A 12208-nucleotide genomic window follows, 5' to 3' on the forward strand; every position below is an offset into this window, starting at 1 on the left:
TTGAGTGAGATTTGAGCATTATCCTCTCTTGAGCCCTCCTAGCTGCTTAGTTTCTTTGAGTCTGTGGATTGTAGCATGATTATCCTGTACCTTATTCCTAATATCCACTTATACATGAGGACACACCACGTGTGTCTTTCTGGGTCTGGATCATCTCTCAGGATGATCTTTTCTAGTTGCATCCATTTTACTGCAGATATAATTTCCTTGTTTTTAATAGCTGAGTAGTATTTCCATTTGTAAATGTATCACAATTTCTTTATCCACTCTTCAGCTGAGGGTCATCTAGTTGTTTTTTCTTTTCCAGTTTCTGGCTATTGTGGGAGAAGCTACCATGACCATAGTTGAGCAAATGTCCTTGTGGTATAGTGAAGCATCATTTGAGTATATGCCTAGGAATGGTATAGCTGGGTCTTGAGGTAGAACTATTCCCAATTTTCTGAGAAACCTACAGATTCATTTCCACAATGGTTGTACAAGTTTGCATTCCACCAGCAATGGAGGAGGGTTCTCCTTGCTTCACATCCTCACCAGCATGTGCTGTCACTTTAGTCTTTAATTTTATCCATTCTGATGGGTATAAGATTGATTTTCAGAGTCATTTTGATTTGCATTTCACTGATGACTAAGGAAGTTAAATATTTCTTTAAGTGCTTTTTGGCCATTAGTGATTCCTCTGATGAAAATTCCCTGTTTAGTTCTATACCTTTATCGGTGTTTAATTTATTGAATTCTTTAAATATTCAATAGTATAATTCCTTGTGGCTTTCAGCCATCCATGTTATTTTACCCACCTCCCTCCTCTTGTATTTATCTCCCTCCCCTTCCTTAATGACACTCTTCTTTTACCAGTTTTCCTACCTGATCACTTGTATCCTGCTGTGTCCTTTATTCCCTGCCACCTTCTTCTGTAGTTAACCCCCTCCCTATCCATGTTCCCTAAGGAGCTTCCCATATTATGCTTCCTTTATATGTACTCAGTGAGATAATGCAGTCCCCACAAGACAACTGTTACACTTTTTCTTAGGGTCTTAGCTTCAAACCATTTGGTTTGTGTTTTTAATATGAAGCACATGTAAAATCCAAAGAAGATGCACGTGAGCTATTATTGGTGAGGATGCATTTTTGAGTAAGATAGTGTAATGTAGGCATAATAAAAACAGAGGGCAACTATTGAAGGCAGAAGGGTTCAAGAAAATATAAAACAATCAGGTTGAGGTTAAAGGGAGGACAAGAGAAGAACAAACTGTGTCAGGGGTTGGCTCTGTCCTACAGGGTGTGTCTCAAATTGGACCAGTCATTGGTTGCTCATTCTCTGTGTTTCTGCTCCATCTTTATCTATGGACTACTTGTAGGCAGGAAAAATTTGGGAGGGAAGGTTTTGTGGGTGGCTTGGTATTTCCCTCCCTCTACTGTAAGTCCTGCCTGGCCTCCTCAGGCTCCATATTCCCTGCTGGTAAAAGTCTCAGCTAAGGTCACCCCTATAGTCTCCTGGAATCCTCCACCATCCTAAAGGTACCACCCCCCAACTGACTACCATTCTCTCTCCCAGCCTATCCTCCTCCCCACTCATAATCTGGGTGGGGGAGGGAGATGGAGAGAAACAGGGGGCCTGTGCTTTCCTAAAGGGAATTGGAGAAGCAGTGGGTCTAGGGCAGAGTGGAGGGAGAGCTGGAAGGAGAGGAGGGCTTCGAATAAACATACAATAAAATAATAAAAAAGATTGTAGAATGATGCAAATGGCCTACCATTATGCTAATAGCTATATATTTACTAAGAACAAATCACTGCGTCATACTCTTTGGCCAGCTGCACAGAATATAAATATTACAATGACATTTGCAATTTTTTAAATAAAGTAGCATTGTTAAATAGTGGTTGTGTTTTCCTTGATAAATGGTATATTTTTTAATGGCAGGCTTTTTTTTTAAGATTTTTAAATCCTGGTGAATCACTTTCATAATATCTAAACCATGGTTTAAAGTTTTAAAATGTGGTCACTCAGTGAAAGTCTACTTAGTTACACATCCAAGTTTCCCTGTGATGGAGACTTTTCCAGGCTGAATCTCTGAGTTCAGGAGAAACGGGCCCCTCCTTCTATGGAGCACCAAACTTGGTGGTGCTACATTAAAGAACAGTCTCCCTTTTCATGTAATATCCATTGAGAGCAAGTTCAGTCTGATTTTCTCTACTTCTGTGTCTTTCATTTGTCCTCATCAACGGCCATTGCTCTATGTTTATTGAATAGTACAGAGAACATGGTATATGAAAGAAATGAGGACTTGTCTTTCATTTTTGCCTTTTAAAAAAAAATCGCCTTTTCACAGTGCCTAATTATTGAATAACAAAACATTCACAAGGCATGTTGATTTCCTTGGCAGAAATTGGCTGGATATTCTGGCTTTTCCTAGTGATTTCAGCTAGGGTAAAAACTGCTTCTTTTAATCCAATCTCCATTACTAGTGTTAACTCCCAGAGCGCATTGTCCCACATTACACATTTAAAACTTTTACTGACCTAAAATAGCACTCAAGACTGAAAGCATATATTATCAATAGAGAACCACGTGTTGCTTTTTAAAATTTATAGTGGATATTTGTTTTCGAGGTGGCTTTCAGCCTGCTGCTTCAGGTGAACCACAATGCACACAGACATTACTCTGGGTCAGGGGCATGAGAAGGTCACAATGAAGAGAGGAAAATACGGTGTAAGATTAAACTGTCCTTTCCCAATCTGTAGGCAGTCATTTTGTTCTGACAACAGTGTCCTTTGCTTTACAGAAGCTTTTCATTTTCATGAGGTCCCATTTATTGATTGTTGCTCTTAGAGCCTGTGCTGTTGGTGATCAGGAAGTTGTCTCCTGTGCCAATTAGTTCAAGGCTCTTCCCCACTTTTTCTTCTAAGTGGTTTAGTGCATCTGGTTTTATCTTGAGGTCTTTGATCCACTTGAACTTTAGTTTTGTGCAGGGTGATAAGTGTGGATCCATTTGCATTTTTCTACATGTAGACATCCTGTTAGACCAGCACCATTTGTTGAAGATGCTGTCTTTTTTCCATTGAATGGTTTTGACATCTTTGTCAAAAATCAGGTGTCCATAAGTGTGTGGATTTATGTCAGGGTCCCTATATCTGACAGAGGACTAATATCCAGTATATATAAAGAACTCAAGAAGTTAAACAGCAGCAAATCAACTAATCCAATTAAAAAATGGAGTACAGAGCTAAACAGAGAATTCTCAATAGAGGAATATCAAATGGCAGAGAAATACTTAAAGAAATGTTCAACGTCCTTAGTCATAAGGGAAATGCAAATCAAAACGATCCTAAGATTTCACCTTACACCTATCAGAATGGCTAAGATCAAAAACTCAAGTGACAACACATGCTGGAGAGGTTGTAGAGAAAGGGGAACTCTCCTCCTCTGCTGGTGGGAATGTAAACTTGTACAACCACTCTGGAAAGCAATCTGGCGCTTCCTCAGACAACTAGGAATAGCACTTCCTCAAGATCCAGCTATACCACTCCTAGGCATATTCCCAAAAAAGTCTCAATTACACAATAAGGACATTTGCTCAACCATGTTTGTAGCAGCCTTATTTGTAATACCCAGAAGCTGGAAACAGCCCAGATACACTTAATGGAGGAATGAATACAGAAATTGTGGTACATCTACACAATGAAATATTACTCAGCAATAAAAAAACAAGGAAATCATGAAATTTGCAGGTAAATGGTGGGATCTGGAAAAGATCATCCTGAGTGAGCTATCCCAGAAGCAGAAAGATGCACATGGTATATACTCACTCATATAGACATATAATATAGAATAAACCTATTAAAATCTGTACACCTAAAGAAACTAATCAAGAGGGAGGACTCTTGCTAAAATGCTCAATCCCTATCCAGAAAGGCAAAGGATGGACATCAGAAGAAGGAGAAAAGAGGTAACAAGTCAGGAGTCTGACACAGAGGACCTCTGAAAGGCTCTGCCCTGCAGAATATCAATGCATATGCTGAGACTTATGGGCAACCTTTGGGCAGAGTGCAAGGAATCTTAGGAAAGAAGTTGGAACAAATAAGATTTGGAGAGGACAGGAACTCCACAAGGAGAGTAACAGAACCAAAAAATAATCTGAGCACAGGGGTCTTTCCTGAGACTGATACTCCAACCAAGGACCATGCATGAAGATAACCTAAGACCCCTGCAACACGTAGCCCATGCCAGTTCAGTATCCAAGTGGGTTCGATTGTAAGAGACTATCTCTGACATGAACTGATTGGCCTGCTCTTTGATCACCTCCCCCTGAGGGGGGAGCAGCCTTACCAGGCCACAGAAAAAGACAATGCAGCCACTCCTGATGAGACGTAATTGACTGGGATCAGAAGGAAGAAAAAGACCTCCCCTATCAGTGGACTTGGGGAGGGTCATGCATGCAGAGTGTGGAGGAAGGGAGGGATTGGGACGAGAGGAGGGAGGGAGCCACAGGGAGGATACAAAATGAACAAAGTGTAATTAATAAAGAATTTTTAAAAAAAAGATTAAACTGTCTCTGTGAATATCATTAATTTGGCTGCAAGGTCAGGCCAAAAGAGTTCAGTTTCTGAATACAAGAGTTATTTCCAGAGAAAGTCATTCCCACAGATAATATTTGAAAGTCAGCCCTTCACTTCAAAAATTATCATATATATTTGTCAAAGATGTATGTTTGTTACTTTATTCTCCAAACAAAGAGCATTGTTTTAATTTTTTATTTTTTCATATTTAAGGGTGTGTGTCTGAATAACATGTCTATGCAGGTGTCCACAGAGGCCAGAAGATGATATGGGATCCCCCGGAGCTAGAGGCTATAAACCACCTGACATTGGTCCTGGGAAGCAAAGTTACCTCCAAGATCAGCAAGCTTCCCTACACATGTGGCATCTTTCTGTCCCCCAAAAGATTACCTTGATAAAGAGTATAATTTTATTTTATATTTTAAGCACTATAACTAGGGCATTGATCACTTTAAAGTGTCAATATTACTAAGCTTAAGATGTTGAATCTTTAAGTGTCATTAAGTAGTTGACCATAAAGATAAAACCTTGAAATCCCAGGATCTTAGAAATGAAACGAGCATTGACAGTCCAGCCTTCTAGAGTGTATCCTACACAGAGATACACTCAAGCTTCTAGGGCTTTGAAGACTTGATGACAAAATCTCTAATCCACTGTAGACTTCATTGCAAAACTGTGGCCATAATAAGATCCATAGGAATACGTAGGTCCATCAGAATCTCAGCATTTCCCATAATGTGCCAAAGTAAACTTACCATAATTTTTTCTGTAGAGAAAAAATAAAAGAGATTTTAAAAGTTAAACAAATTATTAAATGAATACATCAAACTCCTTGAGAAGTGTGTCATGTATTTTCAGTGGGAGAGGGACTAAATTAAGGACATTAATTTATTCTTCTATGAGCAGCTAAACCCTGACTGTGCCTGCCATCTGCACATTTCTAGCAGGAGGAGTAGGGGACCCTATCTACTGCTTTGGATCTGTCTTACTCTTGGAGTTCTCTCAGAGTCAAAAAAGAAAACAGTTGAGGATTACTAGTAGGCCTTGAGAAAGACATGGCAATCAGAGGATTTTAAGTGGAAAAGCCATTGAAGACCCTCCCAGCTAGCTTCTTTCTAGCATGATAGACTGCATGCTGTAGCAGGGATCTGTTGCACCTCTGGACTTTGGAACTGTCTCATGTTGTTTACATATTTGCAATTGGTAATTCTTAATAAATTAAGTTAATTTATTTGAATGTTTGTACAAGTTCAGCACAGCTATAATCTTGGGTCCTAAATGCAAAAGCCACATTTATTATTTCATAATATTAAATGAAAGTACATATGTTTCTTTATCTTTTATAGTACATTGATTTGGTAAAGCCATTTTTTTCTGTGTATTGTAAGAGTGGAATATCAATAACACAAATCTAGGATTTTGTTACTAAGTCTTCATTACTTAGGAAGAATGTGTATTTAGTATTGTAATCTTACTTGTATGAATAACAGAAGAGGCATTTGTTGAAATAAGTACGGCCATTGGTTCCACAGACTGGAAAATAGTCTCTGGTACAAATTCCTAGCTCACTATACTACATATTACACATTATCTGAAAACATACAAAGATAACATAAAAATGTATTAGATAATGGGGTATTGAATAAAATGGCCTTCACTCTTAATATTTAATGCCATACAAGGTTTAAATATAAGGTTTAATACAAGATTTAATTTATAAATGGATGTAAAGCACATACACAATAGTAAAACATATGAAAATAATTATCAGGTTTTTAGTTCGTAAGGCCTCTAATAAAATGACTCTCCAGCTGATGTAACAGCTGATGTTAGCTTATAAAGCAGCTAACTCACACTATAACATCGGGAAATTTTCCAGCAAACAACACTCCTTTCATTCTCCCCATCACTAAATTGACTTTTTAATTGATTGTTCTCTTGTTCCTCTATAACTTCTCTATATTTCAATGCCTATATTTGCTGTATATGCACATGTAAATATCTCTCAGTTTTGTGCATGCTCATAAACACACATTTTTGATTTAAGCTACTTTGGTAATTTACCCAAACATACCATATATGTTATACACATTATATATATTATATATATATATAATATATATAATATATATAATACACATATATATAATACACATGTGACTAATTTTTTTACATATGTTTGAAAAACACATATGTCACAGATATACAATCATATTGATATTTAGAGGGACAATTAATTTATTTTCAAATGTATGTAGCATCTACTATGTGAGCATACGGAAGTCGTCATTTTAATGATAAATTAGCCATTGAGCTGTCTTCAAGGGGCTGTACAGATATTGACCTGCACATCTGATTGCCAGTGATTTCAATTCAGAATTAAGATGCTGATTTTCTCATCTTGAATCAATAATAAGTTGTTTTGCATTTCTGGATTTATTGTAATAATCTAGGGACTTATTGTAATAAAATATATCATTTGTAGCTTCTGAGGAGTTAAATTTTTTTGGTGAACTTTATATTAAATTGCTCATTTTATAAAAAAAAAGAAAACTTTATTTTTTAAATCTCCATATAAAATAATAGTAACTTACTGGGTGCTTAAAAATTGCTGACCTTATAAAATAATTTTCTGAAACAGAAGCAGAGATGAACAGACAGGATACATAAAAACAGCTTTGTCCACATGAACAGACAGGGTACATAAAAACAGCTTTGTCCACATGAACAGACAGGATACATAAAAACAGCTTTGTCCACATTGTCTTTGATGAGAAGCAGCTACATAAATGCAGCAAACATCGATATACATTACCTACTGCTGTAAGCAATAAATGAGAAATTTGTGATACCAGGGAAAAATTAACTAAAAATATGTGTAAATTTAGACAGTTCTAATTTCCAAATTGATAAAGCTCCTATATAAGTAACATCACATTCCATTTGTTGTTAGATCTAAATATATTAAGTTTATATTCATTTGAACTGAAACTCCCTGGCCTCAGAGTTCAAAATATCTTTTATGCATTCACTTAGGTTGGAAAAATTAACCATTTCAAGGTTCCATGTAATGTTTCACAAATGCCTCATTTTGAAATTTACAGCCAGTCTTGAGGAAGATAAACTACTCCCTAAAGCAGGCCTTAACTTAGAGGGATTTAAGCGGTCAAACGAATTATACTTTCAAATAATAAAAGATTTAAAGACATTATTCCTCAGCTTTGCTTTTAACAAGAGTAGAATTTAGTTAACATTCTTGAGTTACAGATGACCAAAGACTGAAAGTCTACACAACCTGTTCTAATCCACCACTCTCTTTTAACTTTTCCAATATGGACTAGTTAGAAAAAGCAAATAAGGGGAAATAAACCTATTATTCAGAAGAAAAGAAAGAAAGAAAGAAAGAAAGAAAGAAAGAAAGAAAGAAAGAAAGAAAGAAAGAGAGAGAAAGAAAGAAAGAAAGAAAGAAAGAGAGAGAGAAAGAGAGAGAAAGAAAGAAAGAGAGAAAGAGAAAGAGAGAAAGAAAGAAAGAGAGAAAGAAAGAGAGAAAGAAAGAAAGACAGAAAGAGAGAGAGAGAAAGAAAGAAAGAAAGAAAGAAAGAAAGAGAGAAAGAAAGAAAGAAAGAAAGAAAGAGAAAGAGAGAAAGAAAGAAAGAAAGAAAGAAAGAGAGAAAGAAAGAGAGAGAGAAAGAAAGAGAGAGAGAAAGAGAGAAAGAGAGAAAGAAAGAAAGAGAGAGAAAAAAGAGAGAAAGAGAGAGAGAGAGAAAGAGAGAGAGAGAGAAAAAGAAAGAAAGAAAGAAAGAAAGAAAGAAAGAAAGAAAGAAAGAAAGAAAGAAAGAAAGAAAGAAATGCATTGTTGTAATTTTAAAGAGGCTTTTGTAACATTACCGGTTTAAGGATTACACCCCCAATAAGACAAATTCATTCATACATTTTGGGTTTTCACAGCTTTCTCCTCCTTGAATTTTTTAGAATATGTTTAAGGCTCTCATTTGGAACTGAAAAATGTACTCACCAGAAAAAAGAAGAAATGAGAAGATTATGTACATAACTTGAACTCTTGAAAAGATGAACATTTTGTGATGACACACAAGAAACCTTTGAAGTGTTTGTAAACACGGTACCTTAGACAACAAATAAAAACAGCCAGGGCTCAGTCTGACAGCCTCTTGATTCTGAAGAAACATTTCTATCCACTCAGATTCCTAGTAAAGGAATGACATTTCCTTTTATCTCTTTCTAAAATATGATTCAACAAAGTAATAAAATATAATCATTTAAGACCAACCAGAGTTTAATTGATAAATAAATAGAGTAAAATGGGAAAATACTAAGAAAGGCAATCTGCTTGTATATGAGAGAGGGAAGGAGGAAGGGAAAGAGAGAGAAAGAAAAAGAGTGAGAAAGAGTGAGAGGGTAGGGGAGGGAAAAGAGGCAATTTAAATCTGTATTTTTCTCAAAAAGTAGGCTCTCTCATCATTATTTTAGGAAAGAACCTAATCTGGAGTAGATCTTACACAAGGTGAACTCGCTGGGTGTCCCTTGACGTACCTCAAACAGAGATATTTGGTTCAAGGAAATCAGTTCAATCATTGTGGCTATTTTGTGTACTTTTATTTCCTCAGTCATAGCTTTCCAACTAAGTCTCCAATGCACCTGTGAGTTATGAGCTTTATGACCTAAGGAAATTGCACTGGGGAGATAAAACACGAAGGCATCATGTGTTCTTCCTGGTCATGAGTGAGGCCTACCAAATACTTCTCCATAGATCTTTTCTTAGCACGTGACATGGGGACAATCTGGTCTCATGAAATGATAAGTACTAGAAGAATGAAAGTACTCATTTATTCTTTTTTTTATTATTATTTTATTTTTATTTTTAGTTACAATTTGTTAACTCTGTGTCCTGCTCCCTCATTCCCTCCCCCTCCCCAACTCCCTCCCTGGTCTCCTCCCTGCCCCTTTCCACTGATAAGGGAGGACCTCCTCCCCTTTCATTTGACCCTGTTTTATCAGGTATCTTCAGAGGGGGAAGATAATATAAATATTTTCCAAATAAAGAGGACAACAGAATTAAAGAGAAAAATGAGTTTGATAATGATATTTAGACATGCATATAGGTTGTTAGAATGTTTCTTAATAAATGTATTAAATCATGGAAATAAATACATTAAATAAATGTATAGAATCATGAAAAACTTCTAACAATGGTGAAGATATTGTTCTGCTGTGAAAGCAGCGAATTGATAGGTAAGAGGAAAAGCATGGCTGTACGTTAGATGGCCAAAAGTGCCTATGTGTGTCTCTTCAACAACCTGGTTTAAGGAAAGTCCCCCAAAACAGAATTCAAAAGTGTAGTGCTGAAGAGGGTACAGGCTGAGGGAAAAGTTGTCTTGTTAAGATTCATCAATTATTTCTCTCCAATTTTTCTACAGCTATAGATAATAGAAATGGATTCTCACTAATCCTCTCTTGAGGCACACTTTCCTACGGCTGTGCTTTGAATCACTTGCTCTCTTTCTCCCTTTGGATAAAGGAATAAATGGCAAAATAATAAATATTTACTGATAGTCTATACCTCATTAAATCTAGAATATTAAAAGTGAATGTAACTGCCTTAAAAGAGTGTAAAATTATAAGACATTGAGAAATGTATTTTCATCTCTAAGTTTGGAAGTAACCTTGATTTTTTTAACTGAAAATAAAATTTTAACACAATATATTCTGATTATAATTTTCTCTCCTCCCCAACTTCCCCACCCATCTGAATCCTTTATTTCTCTCTGTGTGTCTCTCATTAGACTAAATATGTTAATAAAATGAAGTTAGGTAAAATAAAAATAAAACAAATTAGGACAAAGCAAACAAAAATGGGAGTCTAAGAGACAAAGAAAAAGTTCAAGAAAAATACATAGACACAGACACACATTCATACACACAGAAATTCCATTAAATACAAAACCAGAAACCATAATATATACACAAAGGCCATGTAAGACTAAAAAAAGATCCGAAGCCTTGACCAAGTATTATGAGATAAACATGATTTTCAAAGGAAGGTTATTTAAAAATCTAGAAAATGGCCATGTTTCCATAATTTCTTTCTTGGTGTGTTTGTTCGTGCTCTATAGAAAAGCTACTGGTTTTTATAAGTTGATTTTGTATCTTGACACTTTGCTGAAATAGTTGTGCCTAAAAATTTTCTGGTGGAATTTTGGGGATTTCTTGTGTATAATATCGTATCATCTGTAAATAAGGATACTTTGACTTCTGTTATACTGACCACACTTCAGGGCAGTACACACAAAAGAGGTTTATCCAAAACAAACTGGACTCTTATGAGTTATGGAAGGAAAGAAGAAAAGACGGAAGAAAGAAAAACTTTGGGTAGGTAGAGAAGTAGGAAGATCTGGGAGGAGTTGTGGGGACAAATATGATCAAAAAATTTCATGAAATTCTCAAAGCAATTAAAGACACCTTACTTTTTTAAAAAGAATAGCTCATCACTCCAGCAGCTGCTTCTTCGGTATCCAAATTTACTTGATCACGGACCTAACAAACTCCTGCCACAAGACCCATCGACTTCCTCTGTCATCAGTTTAGACTTTCTGTTGCAAATGCAACCAAATAACCAGTACTACAGCTTCAGACTCCTACCAGAAAATTTGTAGTAGCTGTTCCAGGAGGAATTTTATAAAAGGGTCTCCCAGAGACTTCAGCCAGGGTCTGCATCAGCACCCCAATGGAGAAAGGCAGCACTGCATGAGCTAAGCACAAGATCTAAACTGTGGTTTGAGCACCACACAACCACCCACTCCTGCAAACTCTGTGCAAATGCAGAAACCGCAGCAGTTTGCCATAGCTAGCCACAGCTTACAGAGCAGAGTCAAGAAAACTCTGCATGCAGGGGAATCTGGGAATACAGAAGAGAAAAATGGGACTAAGTGAAAAAGTAATAGAGTGTAGCACAAACGAGGAACAGAAAGACTGAACAACAGACCAAGAAACATAATAGAATTCAAATGAGCACATTTTCTTCTATGTCCACTCTTCACCCACTGCATCCATTGTTTATCTGCCAACGATGTCATTATCTTGTATCTTGACCCTGCTCTCTTCCTCACCAAAACACGTAGAAGAGCAATCCTGCCCCCTACTGCTCAGATCTTTCACTATTTTGCTCACATTTGTTTTTCCTTGTTTTCCTTCATGTCTTTTTTCCTATACCAACTACTCTTACTGTTATACCTCCCAAAGTTCAGAGGCTGACAGAATTTATGAATTCTGGGTACATACCTTGACCTTCTGTTTTTAGTATACCACTGGCCAAACTCCCATAAATTGTCCCCCCCCCCTATTTTTTTTGCCTCAGTAATTCCCACTCCTCCTCTACTCACCATTGAGGAACTAATCCTAATTAGTAGCCTCACTGAGATTGCTTTTTTCTATTATTTTCGTGCCCACTTATGCACACAATAACTAACACATCATTGTACACAGTACTACCAGGGTCCCTTTACTCCCTAAACTAATAAGTACTGAACAAGTGTCTTGTTTATAGTCACATGTTATTCAATTATTAGAGTAAGTTAACTGCTGGATAGGTGTTATTGCTGCAAAAAGTACTCAGCCATAAGAGCAAATTAAATTTAAA

The 12208-nt window shown here is 36.5% G+C and overlaps 1 pseudogene; it reads right to left on the minus strand.

Moving 5' to 3' along the window:
- Positions 1–5274: 5274 nt before the first annotated feature.
- LOC129687899 (seminal plasma acrosin inhibitor A1-like) lies at positions 5275–8630 on the minus strand (annotated as a pseudogene).
- Between the last annotated feature and the right edge of the window lie 3578 nt (positions 8631–12208).

The sequence above is a fragment of the Psammomys obesus genome, unplaced genomic scaffold (genome assembly GCF_907164565.1).
Source record: "Psammomys obesus unplaced genomic scaffold, mPsaObe1.curated_primary_1811, whole genome shotgun sequence".
Taxonomy (NCBI): Eukaryota; Metazoa; Chordata; class Mammalia; order Rodentia; family Muridae; genus Psammomys; species Psammomys obesus.